Source organism: Oncorhynchus kisutch, linkage group LG20, assembly GCF_002021735.2.
Source record: "Oncorhynchus kisutch isolate 150728-3 linkage group LG20, Okis_V2, whole genome shotgun sequence".
Classification (NCBI taxonomy): domain Eukaryota; kingdom Metazoa; phylum Chordata; class Actinopteri; order Salmoniformes; family Salmonidae; genus Oncorhynchus; species Oncorhynchus kisutch.
This window is the reverse complement of record NC_034193.2, coordinates 34,850,918-34,864,375: the sequence shown is the minus strand read 5'-3', so window position 1 is coordinate 34,864,375 and position 13,458 is coordinate 34,850,918. Positions and strand designations below refer to the sequence as shown.

General features: G+C 40.8%; 1 long non-coding RNA gene across 1 annotated transcript; it reads right to left on the bottom strand.

Annotated features, from left to right (window-relative positions):
- Positions 1 to 387: 387 nt before the first annotated feature.
- Positions 388 to 11,738, bottom strand: LOC116355375 (uncharacterized). The gene is made up of 3 exons (XR_004204389.1): positions 11,143 to 11,738; positions 8,931 to 10,470; positions 388 to 1,084 (listed from the first exon to the last, which is right to left on the bottom strand). It is a non-coding gene; the product is annotated as an uncharacterized LOC116355375 (long non-coding RNA).
- Positions 11,739 to 13,458: the final 1,720 nt, after the last annotated feature.

Below are 13,458 nucleotides of genomic sequence, written 5' to 3'. Positions count from 1 at the left end.
AGTCTGTTCATTATATACATCAGAGAGAGAATAAAGTAGACAGCGCACGTCAAAGTAATTGATTTATGACCCTGTGTCATGATGACGTGTACATGTCCAAATATGGGCCTCCGGCCAGGCCATCCTGTATTGCATCCTTTGAAGTAGTCATGGTGATTGATGTCTAGGGGCCTGGTTGAACTGGGGGGGTTGAGTGTTTGAACTTTTTTAATGTGTATGGCCCCCACCCCCAGTTTTATTGCCCTTATGGTTGTTATCTATGAAGCAGGAATGTGTGTGTGTGTGTTAGAAACAAGGAATGTGTGTGTGTGTGTGTGTGTGTGTGTGTGTGTGTGTGTGTGTGTGTGTGTGTGTGTGTGTGTGTGTGTGTGTGTGTGTGTGTTAGAAACAAGGTCCCTTGGCATTGTGTCCATTTCAAGCTTTAAACAACAATTAAACAGCCATCTAAATAATGTCTCTCAGCCTAGTTTCCTATTTAGTTGTCTTTATATGTACAGGCACAGAGCTTCCAGATGGCTCCAGCCTAATGATTTTCAGGGCCTGCACACCTGGGGAGATTAGAACCCCAAAGAAAAGATCCTAAAGGTAATTTCAGATTCAGGTTTATCATGACAGCTTCTTTATGAAAGGCCTTTACTTATGGCTAAACAGCTTCTACACAGCTTATTAATTAATGCTGTGGGATGAAATTAGGTGTTCCTAGGAGGTCTTAAACAAATCTACAGTGAAACAAACATGTACACTTTACACACATATTTATTGACATTTAAAAAGACCACAGTAACAGGACAGAATTTGTGCAAATGCGACGAAATCTGCTGTGTAGTATTCGGTAACAAGCAATACGTGTTAAACATGTGGCACAGGCAATCATGACAGCCTCTTTATGAAAGGCCTTTAACTATGGCTAAACAGTTTTCTACACATCTTATTCATTAATGATGTGGGCATACCCAGAATTTACATGCAGGACGGTTGATCTACACATGGAGGGAAAACGTAAGGAGTTTTGATGGATCGGGCAAGCGACTTTGCGATGGTGAATTGGAAACGGATAATGGTCAGGGCTAACCGGACCCTTTATCTGTAAGAAATAGTAAACATGTTGAATTATAACGTGTGTTAAAATGTATGTACTAAATATTTTGAATTAAATCACGGGTTTTAAAAATGTATCTCACGCTTTAACGATAGGGGAAGAGGGGGTTTAGGGGGGTTATTAACTTTATGGAAAACAATATTCACACTATGTGGATTATAAACATGTACATACATAGAGAGCCAACACATCAAGATCTAACAGGGATGAGGGGGGATTCATAGTACAACAGGAGTCTTCTGTAACCTGCTGTTAAATATGTTTTACATACATCCACGACTGAATGGTTTCACAAACTACCTTTAAAGGTTTTGTAAGAAAGTTGTAACAGGCCTCATTCAACAGTCTAGAGATGAACCTAGAGACACCAAAAAACATCACTGTTTAGAGCAGCTTGGAGATTATTACCCATGTAAGTGGGGAGCAAAAGAGCGGATTTAACCAACTCTGTACAAACCCCGACACGGGGTATGATAACTCTGACGCGTACGTCTAATGATTATTGTAGATGTTTACAACTGAGGGAGTTGACAGTAGGTCAATGAGATGTATAAAGGCAAATTGACATAACGGACCTCAAAGACCAACAGCATACTTTATAATATAGAATGCAGGGGTGTGTACTGAACATGTAACCATTATAAAACAAAATGGTCTACGGTCAAATGCGTCTATAGTTTTTAATGAAGGGGTCGCTGCATTCATTTAGATTATTTCAACATAGTCTAGATCAGTCCACAGGTTGCATATACATTTTTTAGTATCTCAATATTGTGTTATATGTTGGTAGGTCTAATAAACAAATATATTGTATACATTGATAATATTATTTTGTCAGAAATTGAAGCCGTTGATACAGTTGTGTACTCTATCGCCCGCCCTGCTGATCGTGCTCTATCTGAACTACATTAAGCATTCATTATTTTGCATCAAATATTTATGGATCTTAAATTATTATAGAATACACAATATCTCACCCTTTAATGACAGGAAAATATCCTTTCCATCCAACACCCCGTTCTGTCACGAAGAAAAAAGACATTGATATCTCTAATCAGCGCCCGGTGCCCCCCACCCCGGTTGTAGACAGAATGTCTCGACATCCCCTCCTGTTGTTTGAATTCACCGCCTTTGTTCTCTAAAACAAATATACAGGGTGTTGCATACATGATATCTCCCGAAACAATCCCACCACGGCCCTGCAAACTCATTCCGTACTTTCTCGAGTTAGGGACAGAACGTGGAGCATATACTTTAACACTATGTTACCACAGCTTTAGCGCAAACCCACAGGCCCGAATATTTAGCTGCCAGGACAGATTAAAAAAGAGATGTGAATAAGTGAATCCCTCCTAATGGATATTTCTGAAGGCTACTGGACATAAGTGATTGGGAAAAGCGACTGTTAGACGTGGATTCTCAGAAGCAAACTGCGCCCTGCCCTTTACATAGCCCTTCACGTTCACACGAGTTTAGGCGTAAATCCAAATAATCACATACCCAAGAATATTTATATATTAAAAAAAGAAAAGTGCGCACTCTGAACGACTTGGTAAGACACCAGGCAGCAGTCCCAGAACAGATAACATAGTCTGTGAAGCCCTCCTAATGGATATTTCTGGAGGTATTATTATTATTATTTTTTTTTAGGTATGATGGATGACTTGGATGCATTAGGGACTCTGAACGACATCGGAGGAACCGATGAAACAGACAGTATTCTGTCTTTTTGTATGAAAGGTTTTCCAAACACTCCAAGAACAGAGAATTTAAACGTCCAGACAACTCCCCCGGGAACCTCAATCCACTCGCTACACATTCCATGCCCCAACAACCAACGCACAACTGTGGCCCAAGTGCATTGCGCAGAATCACCATAGGTATTAATTCTAGGCATTTACATGTATGTTTTTAAAAATGAAGACTATTTATACAATGAAACAATGTTTTTTTATTCACACTGTTTGTAAACAATAGCTTCTGCCCTCTTAGGGTCTACTTGACCCGCTTATTGATTAGAAAGTATGATTAGAAGCCAAGGCTGTGGAATATATTCTCTCTCACAGGCTATGAAAAAGACAAAAGCTAGGACATTGACTCCTCAGTGTTGAACTTATGCCCACTCTACAACAACCCAGTTTGTTATATGCCCCTGAGGATCATCTATGAACGTTGGAACATCTACAACTATTGAAGTTGCAAAAAGGGGGTTTCAGAAATACATTTGGTTTGCAGATATGTATTATTATAAAAATAATAACATTATTAGCATAATCTTTAGTATTATTATGTTACATGTGAGACAAGCTGAATTTAAAAACATATTTATGAGTTAGTTAATAAAGAAGCTGAATATAAAAAGTGTGGCTTCTTACATAGAAATGGGTCAACAAAGTGCATATAACAAAGTATTGAGATAAACTTTTGTTATTGACCAAATACTTATTTTCCACCATAATTTGTAAATAAATTCATAAAAAATCCTACAATGTGATTTTCTGGATTTTTTTTCTTCTCATTTTGTCTGTCATAGTTGAAGTGTACCTATGATGAAAATTACAGGCCTCATCTTTTTAAGTGGGAGAACTTGCACAATTGGTGGCTGACTAAATACTTTTTTGCCCCACTGTAATTGGTATATTTGGATAGGAAACACTCTAAAGTTTCCAAAACGGTTAAAATAATGTCTGAATATAACAGAACTGATATGACAGTCGAAAACCTGAGAAAAATCCATCCAGGAAGTGGGATTTTATTTTTATTTTTGTAGTTTTCCATTAACTGCCTATATAGATTCCATTGACTTAGGACTCAAATTACACTTCCTATGGCTTCCACTAGATGTCAACATTCTTTAGAAATAGTTTCAGGCTTATATTCTGAAAAATTAGAGTCAGACCACTCAATGAGTGGACCATTCAGTGTTCCAGAGATGTTTCATGCGCGAGACCGAGAGCACGCCTTTCTTGTTTACCTTTTATATTAACGTTATTGTCCTGTTGAAATGTTATCTATTATTTAGGCTAAAAACAACCTGAGGATTGATTATAAACATCGTTTGACTTTACTGATACTACTCAGATTTTTCGTCTGGCTGTTGTAATTGCCTTTACATTTTTTTTCTTCCTTTATTTAACTAGGCAAGTCAGTTAAGACCTCTTGGGGCTAGGGGCAGAATTTTCACTTTTGGATAAATAGCATGTCCAATTTCAACTTCCTGCTACTCATGCCAAGAATATAAGATATGCATATTATTCATAGATTTGGATAGAAAACACTCTGACGTTTCTAAAACTGTTTGAATCATGTCTGTGAGTATAACAGAACTTATGTAGCAGGCAAAACCCAGAGGACTAACTGTTCAGATTTTTGATTTTATCCCCCCTCTCTCTGAGTTGTCATTGTTTTCAGTTCCTACCGCTTCCACTGGATGTCACCAGTCTTTGGAATTTGGTTGAGGTTATTCCTTTGTGCAATGAAGAAGTACGCCAACGAGGAACTGGGTACACTGTTGAGAGTTGCGCAAGACGTAAAAAGTATCGCTGGTTTGTTTTCATTCCTGTATTGAACACAGAAAGACCAGTCTACAATTTGATCGATTATTAACGTTAAAAAATACCTACAGTTGTATTACAAAAGTAGTTTGAAATATTTTTGGCAAAGTTTATAGGCAACTTTTGTAAGCTGTTTTTTCTGGATCAAACACGCTTTATAAATGGACATTTTGGACGGAATTAATCGAACAAAAAGGACCAATTGTGTTGTTTATTGGACATATTGGAGTGCCAACAAAAGAAGCTCGTCAAAGGTAACGCATGTTTTATATTTTATTTCAGCGTTTTGTGTAGTGCCTGCAGGGTTGAAATATAACACTTGTATGTTTTATGAATTTTTATAATGAGTATTTCTGTTTTTGAATTTGGCGCTCTGCAATTTCACTGGATGTTGGCCAGGTGGGACGATAGCGTCCCACACCCTCTAGAGAGGTTAAGCATATCCCAGTTTAGGTCACCTAACAGAACGAACTCTGAAGATAGATGGGGGCAATCAATTCACATATGGTGTCCAGGGCACAGCTGGGAGCTGAGGGGGGTCTGTAACAGGCGGCAACAGTGAGAGACTTATTTCTGGAGATAATCATTTGTAAAATTAGAAGCTCGAACTGTTTGGGCATTGACTGGAAAGCATGATAGAACTTTGCAGTTCTATCTTGACGGAATGTGTTGTCGATGGGGATGGAAATTTCGGAATTTTTGGTGGCCTTCCAAAGCCAGGATTCAGACACGGCAAGGACATCAAGGTTGGCGGAGTGTGCTAAAGCAGTGAGTAAAACAAACTTAGGGAGGAGGCTTCTGATGTTAACATGCATGAAACCAAGGCTTTTATGGTTACAGAAGTCAACAAATGAGAGCGCCTGGGGACACACAGGGCCTGGGTTAACCTCTACATCACGCGAGGAACAGAGGAGTAGGATGAGGGTACGGCTAAAGGCTATCAGAACTGGTCGAATAGTGCGTTGGGAACAGAGAATAAAAGGAGCAGATTTCTGGGCGTGGTAGGATAGATTTCAAGGCGTAATGTACAGACAGGGGTATGGTATGGTAGGGTGCGGGTACAGTGGAGGTAAACCTAGGCATTGAGTGACGAAAAGAGAGGTTGCATCTCTAGAGGCACTAGTTATGCTAGGTGAGGTCACCGCATGTGTGGGAGGTGGGACAAAAAAGCTCTCTGAGCCATGTTGAGTGGGACTAGGAGATCCGCAGTAAAATAAAACAATGATAACTACCCTAAACAACAGTATACAAGGCATGTTGATATTAGAGAGACATAAAGCGAGGCATAAAGCAATCACAGGTGTTGATTGGGAGAGCTAGCTAAGACAACAACGGGTAAGACAACAACAGTTAATCAGCTAAGACAACAACAACAGGTAAAATGGCGATGAATTGGCAGAGAGGGTCAGTTAACTACACACAGGGACTGAGTTCGAGGCTGTGGCCGACAGATAAGCAAAATGGAGACCTGTGATTAATTTACAATCCAGCAGGCATCAGCTATGTAGCCAATTGATCATAGGGTCCAGTGAACAGCAATATATGAACCAGGGAAGCCGATATGGTAGTCTTTACTACGCTGGCCGGGAGATGCGCCTGGCTCGAGGCTAACTGGTGCTAGCTTCGGGACAAGGGTGTTAGCCACTATAGCCAATCCGGTGCAAAGGTCCAGAGCTTACGGCAGGAATCCAGTGATGTAGTGGCTTCTCGTCGTCTTAGTGAAGAGTCTGGGAGGCATCAGCTGTGTAGCCGAGGGATCATAGGGTCCACTGAGCAGGCCGCGAGATGGGCCTGGCTCAAGGCTAGCTTCGAGGCTGGGCCACTCGGTAGCAGCTAGCTAACTTCGATTATCTGGTGTAATGGTCCAGAGCTTACGGCAGGAATAAGATGATGTAGTGGAGAAAAACAGTCCGATATGCTCAGGGTTGATATCGCGCTGTGCAGACTGGCAGGTATTATCCAGGCTAAAAGCGGCTGGTGTCTGAGCTAAAAAGATAAAGGCCGCTAGCAGTGGCTAACAATGACTAAATAGCTAGTAGCTAATCAGCTGGTTAGCTTCTGATGGCTAGCTTCTGATGGAGGTTCTAGCCATAAGGTCTATAAAATAGCAGATCCTTATCACATTGAGTGAGGCGGGTTGCCGGAAGGTATATTTAATTTAAAAATGGAAAAAGAGATTGAAATATCTACAAAAGAATACTAACAAGTTTTGGCATATTTATTTTATTTCAAGTTTACTAAATAGTGTTGCCCTAATTACTTTTTCTATAATGAGCATGGAGGTTTCCCCTATCAACCAGTCATAGGTACTGGAGACAAAGAGCCCCGTAACCCAGCTGGGAATGGGACAGACGGAACACTTCTGTGGTAACAGACAGGGGCGATTTGTAATCAAATCTAATTCCCAGGAATGGGGTTCATATGAACCACAGAGACTGTGTGTGGGATAATAACATGGCCGTGTCCAACCCTGCTTGTTCCTTCGACTCCGCTACCAATCTCCAACAGGGCCCTCAACCTGTATCACTAGACACCTCATAGTGAGCTACAGGTAGGAATCAACAATGAATCCCAATAATGAGACACTTCTGGGGAGGGGTGTCAGCAACATTTAAAAAAATATATATATAGTGTTTTATGACGAACCGTTTTTTACAAATCCGTCAAGAAACCAACTTAGACGTTTACCGTGAAATGCTTTAATTACAAGCCCTTAACCAACAGTGCAGTTCAAGAAGAAGAAAATATTTACCAAGTACACTAAAATAAAAACTAATAATAAAAAGTAACACAATGATAATAACAATAACGAAGCAATATAGAGGGGGCACAGGTATAGAGTCAGTGTGCAGGGGTACAGGCTAATTGAGGAAATCTGAACATGAAGGCGTCGTGACTATGCATAGGTAACAAACAACCAGAGAGTAGTAGCAGTGCACAAAAGGGAAGGGGTTGGGGGGGTCCGAAACTTGGCCCGCCGGTACCGCTTGCCGTGCAGTAGCAGAGAAAACAGTCTGGAGACTGGAGTCTGACAATTTTGTGGGCTTTCCTATTACACCGACTAGTATATAGGTCCTGGATGGCAGGAAGCTTGGCCACAGTGATGTACTGGGCGGTTCGCACTACCTTCTGTAGTGCCTTAGGGTCAGATGCTGAGCAGTTGCCATACCAGGCGGTGATGCAACCGGTCAGGATGCTCTCGATGGTGCAGCTGTATTACCTTTTGAGGAGCTGGGGACCCGTGCCAAATCTTTTCAGACTCCTGAGGGGGAAAAGGTTTTGTTGTGCCCTCTTCATGACTGTCTTGGTATATACCCGCGTGGGTGATTGAAAGATGAACTGAGGTCCACACTCCAGTCCAGTTGATGGTGGTAATGCACCTTAAAGTTGGTTGCCAACCGCCATATAAAGTCCAAAGAAGAAAAAGAAGCCTGAAGGAAGGAGAAATGACGAGAAACCAATTTGGTTTACCATCGCGACTGGTTACCTATTTTGATGTGATATGAAAGTATTGTGTGAAATTATTTTGATGTGATATGAAAATATTATTTGAAATTATTCTGATGTGATATTTAAGTATTGTGTGATATGACTTATGTTGATGTGATATGATTTATGTTTCTAGAAACGTATCGCAATTGAGAATCGTTTTACATTTACATGGAATATTTTACTATTTTAGCTGCCAGAGCCAGTCTACCTCTGAAAATAACATAAAGTCCTTGGACCTCGAGGAGTAACGGGAGCAGCAATCACATGTAGAAACAATAACAAAGTGAACTCCCTGCCCGTTTCGGTAAAAAGCTGAGGGATGGAGCTGGAGAAATGCAACCATCCATGACATCAACACGATAGTTTTAACCATGTTTTGAGGATATACAGTGTTTGTTTATATTAACTGACAAACATTGGAGTAAAAAAAAGCTTATATTTGGGGTACGACAGTTGAACTAAAGCTCATGAGACATTTATAAGTGAATTCTTCAAGAAACAGATGGGTACATACCATTAATGTATACATCCCAAAATGGATGTAACAACTGCTGATTGCCCCTTTAAGACTACATATTGGGCTAATCTAATAGGAGATATTGAGGACTACCGTATTTCAGGCATCGTCATTGGATGCATTTAATCAACTGGTAACGTTTTGTTGCTAGTCCACTCTTGATGTTCTACACGTTACAGTGTAGCTTCAGCCATTCCTACAGAACAACATTAAAGTGTAGAACCCCTTTACTGCATATTGGTTCACCGACTGCAGAGACGGTACTTACTGGTGTTAAACAGATATCCAACCTCCTCTTCTTCCTCCATTATGACAGTCATCTCCCCCTCCTCCTTCACTCCAAAAACTGAATCATCCTCTCATGTTACTGTAACATCCTCCTCCTCTTTCACTCTGAACGTGTCTTCCTCTTCGTTCACTGAAATGTCTCTCTTCTTCTTTCACGGTAACAGCCTCACCCTCTACTTGTTTTTGTATTGTAACATCCTCCTCTTTCACCAGAGCTTCTTTCTCCGTCCAGCAGACCACCTCTTCTTTAGCAGGAGGAGAGTAGCTTAGTGAACTCATGGTCGGAGATGTTAGCTAGCTAGCATTAGCGATTAGCCTAGTTCTAAGCTAACTTAGCAAATCAGCTAGCTGACAAACAACGTAAATATATAATTAAATGGGCCAACGACTACATACGACAGAAGTGTGTTTAATACACAGCGACTAATATACACAAAAACAGTGTAAAGAGCGTGAATGTTGTAGCTATATTTGCTAAAAAGCTACCGAGGTGTCTGTTGACTAGCTGTTGTTGTTGAAGGAGCATCCCGTCCACTAGATTATACGTCACACTGGCAGCGTCGCCTTTCTATTTGTAGTCTTAGTGGCCTCCATCATACTTAATGGAAGAAGTTTATTATTATTATATGTAGTCTGAATCCGTGGAGCTACAGGGATTTGTAGATTTAGTGGCCTCTATCATACTTAAATGGAAGAAGTTTGTTATTATTATTATTTGTAGTCTGAATCTGTGGAGCTGCAGGGATTTGTAGTCTTTGTGGCCTCCATCATACTTAATGAAAGAAGTTTATTATTATTATTATTTGTAGTCTTGCATGTTGTCTACTTTGATGCTAATTAGCATGATCGGATCCGTGAATAAAGGATCTCCATTAGTTCCTGCCAAGGCAGCAGCTACTCTTCCTGGGGTACAGCAAAATAAAGGCAGTTATACAATATTAAAAACATTACAATACATTCACAACACACGGTGTGGCATCAGTCACCTTGTCCTAGAGAGATTCACATGGTTATCAAAACGTCACACCAGGGTAAGCCTAAACAAACACAGCCCTATGGGAAAAATGAATGGTGGAAAAACGATTGGAGCCATTTCCCTGTTTGACCTCTAGTTGTTATGGATATTATGACTCTACAGCGCCCCACAGTGGACGTGTCAAAATATGTTACATTCATAAAGCACACTTTATTTAACCTCAATGTCATTCTCTCATGCTCCTTCAGGCTCCCTAACTGGGTACAACTCTTTCCACAATGGGAACATTAGAAAGGCTTTTCTCCTGTGCGTGTCCTCTCATGCCTTTCCACGCTCCCAAACCACCTAAAACTCTTTCCACACAAGGAGCAGTGGTCAGGCGTCTCTTCTGTGTGTCTTCTCTTATGTGTTTTCAGGCTCCCTAACTGAGTAAAACTCTTTCCACACTGGGAGCAGTGATGTCGTCCTGCTGGTTTGGACGTCTCAGGGTCTGGTTCCCCTGAAGGACTCTTCCTGCTGTCAGAAGGAGAGTCTGGTCTCTCTCCTGTCAAAGACAAACAGATTATTTAAACAGAGACCTGAATGAAACCTCACATGATAATACTTCCTATGACGTTTAATCTAGACTAGATCCCTCAATCACTTGAACACCACAAGGAGGCGCTAGAGCCCGATGGGACGGCCAAACCCTCCCCTAACTTGGACAACACTGGGCCAATTGGGATACAGCCTGGATTAGAACCAGGGATTGTAGGGTCTCCTCTTGCACTGAGATGCAGTGCCTTAGAATGCTGGCCCACTTGAGAGGCCCTGCTTAAATATTTATATCCCGGAGTCTGACATCGTTCTGATATTTCTTAATTTCTTTCTTGTTATTTTGGGGATTTGTGTGTGTATTGATTTGTATTGGTAGGTATTACTGCACTGTTGGAGCTATAAGCATCAGCATTTCGCTGCACCTCTGATAACATCCGTAAAATATGTGTAAGCAACCAAAAACATTTGATGACAAGTCTGATTTATTTGGACAGTTTTTAGGCTGTAGAGACCACTATAATAAAATATATTGTGGACTACAGTATTTAACTAAAATAATATATTGGATGCATGATTAATGCCTTTTGTTGGTGGCCCGCTCTTTGATGGTATACACACGTTACAGTTTAGCTTCATCAATTCCTACATTATAAACAACATAATAAAGAGTAGAACTTACAGTTTAAACCTGCATCAGTTCAACAACTGCAGACAGTTTGTGCCCGTTTCCAAGATAGTACTGAATGTTGTTAATCAGATCCCTAGTCGCCTCCTCCTCCTCGTTCGATGTGACAGTTATCTTCCCCTGTTCCTCCGCCTCTTCTTTCACTGTAACATCCTCCTCCTCTTTCACTCTGAACGCGTCTTCCTCTTCTTTCACCGAAACGTATTTTTCTTCTTTCACTGTAACATCCTCCTCTTCCTTCTCCTCTTTCACAACAATGTTCTGCCACAGGCTCTCTTTCTTCGTCCAGCAGACCTCTTCTTTAGCAGGAGGAGAGTAGCTTACTGACCTCATGGTCGGGAATGTTAGCCATCCAGCTAGCTACTAGAAAGCTAAATATGGAATTAAAGGGGGTAACTAGCTAAACGGCATAAGCCGACAGAAGTGTGTTTAAAATATAGTGGATAATATACACCGAAACAGTCTAAACAGCTTGAATCTTTCAGCTATGTTGGCTACGGAGGTGGATGACTCGCTGTTGTTGTTGAAGTGTTTCGTCCACTAGATTATACGTCACACTAGCCGCGTCGCCTGAAAGACGCACATCGCCATCGACAGACACGCCTGCTGACGCAGTGGAGTGAAAAGTTGTGTTTTTCCAAACAAATCGTTTAAAATGTTTTATTATTAAATAATAATATTACATTGAGACATCCCGAAATGGGATGAACTACCTGAAATGGTCCAATAACAATCAGATTTGTGTTTTGTTGCAAAATGTTTGTGTGCCCTAAATCCCATCTTGGATTAATGATTCACTCAGACTTCTCATTCCTAACTCACAATATTGAACTAACTTGTTATAGTATTTAGTAATTGTTATGGCTCGATCTTGTAGAGTACAGATGTTACCATTTTTACAGATGCACGTGTTGATTAGTGCAGATTTGAATCAGTGAGAATCAAACTTGACATCTGACATCTACATCCACTTGACATCTTCATTTTTAATGAAGTTTCTGATTAATTCAGTCAAACTAACAGAAAATAATAAATAAGCAGCGACGTCACAATACATCATGTAGATGTATATAATGAACAGACTAGGTCTATACTGCTCCTACATGGTGTAACAATACATCATGTAGATGTATATAATGAATAGACTAGGTCTATACTTCTCCTACATGGTGTAACAATACATAATGTGCGGCTTTAAGGCAATGCTGTTAGTGTGACGTATAATCTAGTGGACGGAACGTTTCTTTCAACAGCAGCAACAGTTAGTCAGCCACCTCGGTAGCTTGCTAAACAAAATAGCCGAACCAATAAAGCTCTTTAGACGCGTACGTGTATATTAGCCACTGTGTTTTAAACCCCCTTCTGTCGTCTAGTTTGTTATCCGATTTAATTTAATATTTTCCGTGTTGTCATTAGTCTAGCTAGCTAACATCCCAGACCATGAGCTCACTAAGCTACTCTTGTCCTGCTAAAGAAGAGGAGGTCTGCTGGACGGAGGAAGATGGTCTGTGGGTGAACATTGTCGTGAAAGAGGAAGAGGAGGCTGTCACAATACAAAACAAGTAGAGGGTTACAGTGAAAGAAGAGGAGGATGTTACAGTAAAAGGAGAGGAGGATGCCGTTTATGGAGTGAGAGGAGGAGGGGGAGATGACTGTTACATCGAAAAAGGAGGAGGAAGAAGAGGAGGAAACTGGATATCTGGGCCCGGTTTCCCAAACGCATCTTAAGGCATCCGATGGTTCCAACGGTGAACTTAGCCATAAGATGGTTTTGAGAAACCGTTCCCTGATTAAAGACTTAGTAACTTAGATGTAGCCACAATTTGGTTACCTATAAGTACAAACAGTTATGTTTTTGTTTTATATTTACAAAATTAAAATGACATGTTAAATGTTTTCTTTACTCAAGTGTGTCAATTGGGTACTTTTTCCACCACTGTATTTTTATAACGATCCATTGCGTCATACAGCCGTTCCTCTGGGTAACCCTGCTGTCTGAAACACTCATCCAGACATTCCTCTGGGTAACCCCGCTGTCTGAAACACTCATCCAGACATTCCTCTGAATAACCCCGCTGTCTGAAACGCTCATCCAGCCATTCCTCTGGGTAACCCCGCTGTCTGAAACACTCATCCAGACATTCCTCTGGGTAACCCCGCTGTCTGAAACACTCATCCAGCCGTTCCTCTGGGTAACCCCGCTGTCTGAAACACTCATCCAGACATTTGGCTTGTTTGTCATAGTCACTCTGTGTACTACAAATCCTGTGTATGCAATTGTATTGGCTGATGGGGAGGTAATTTTTTAGG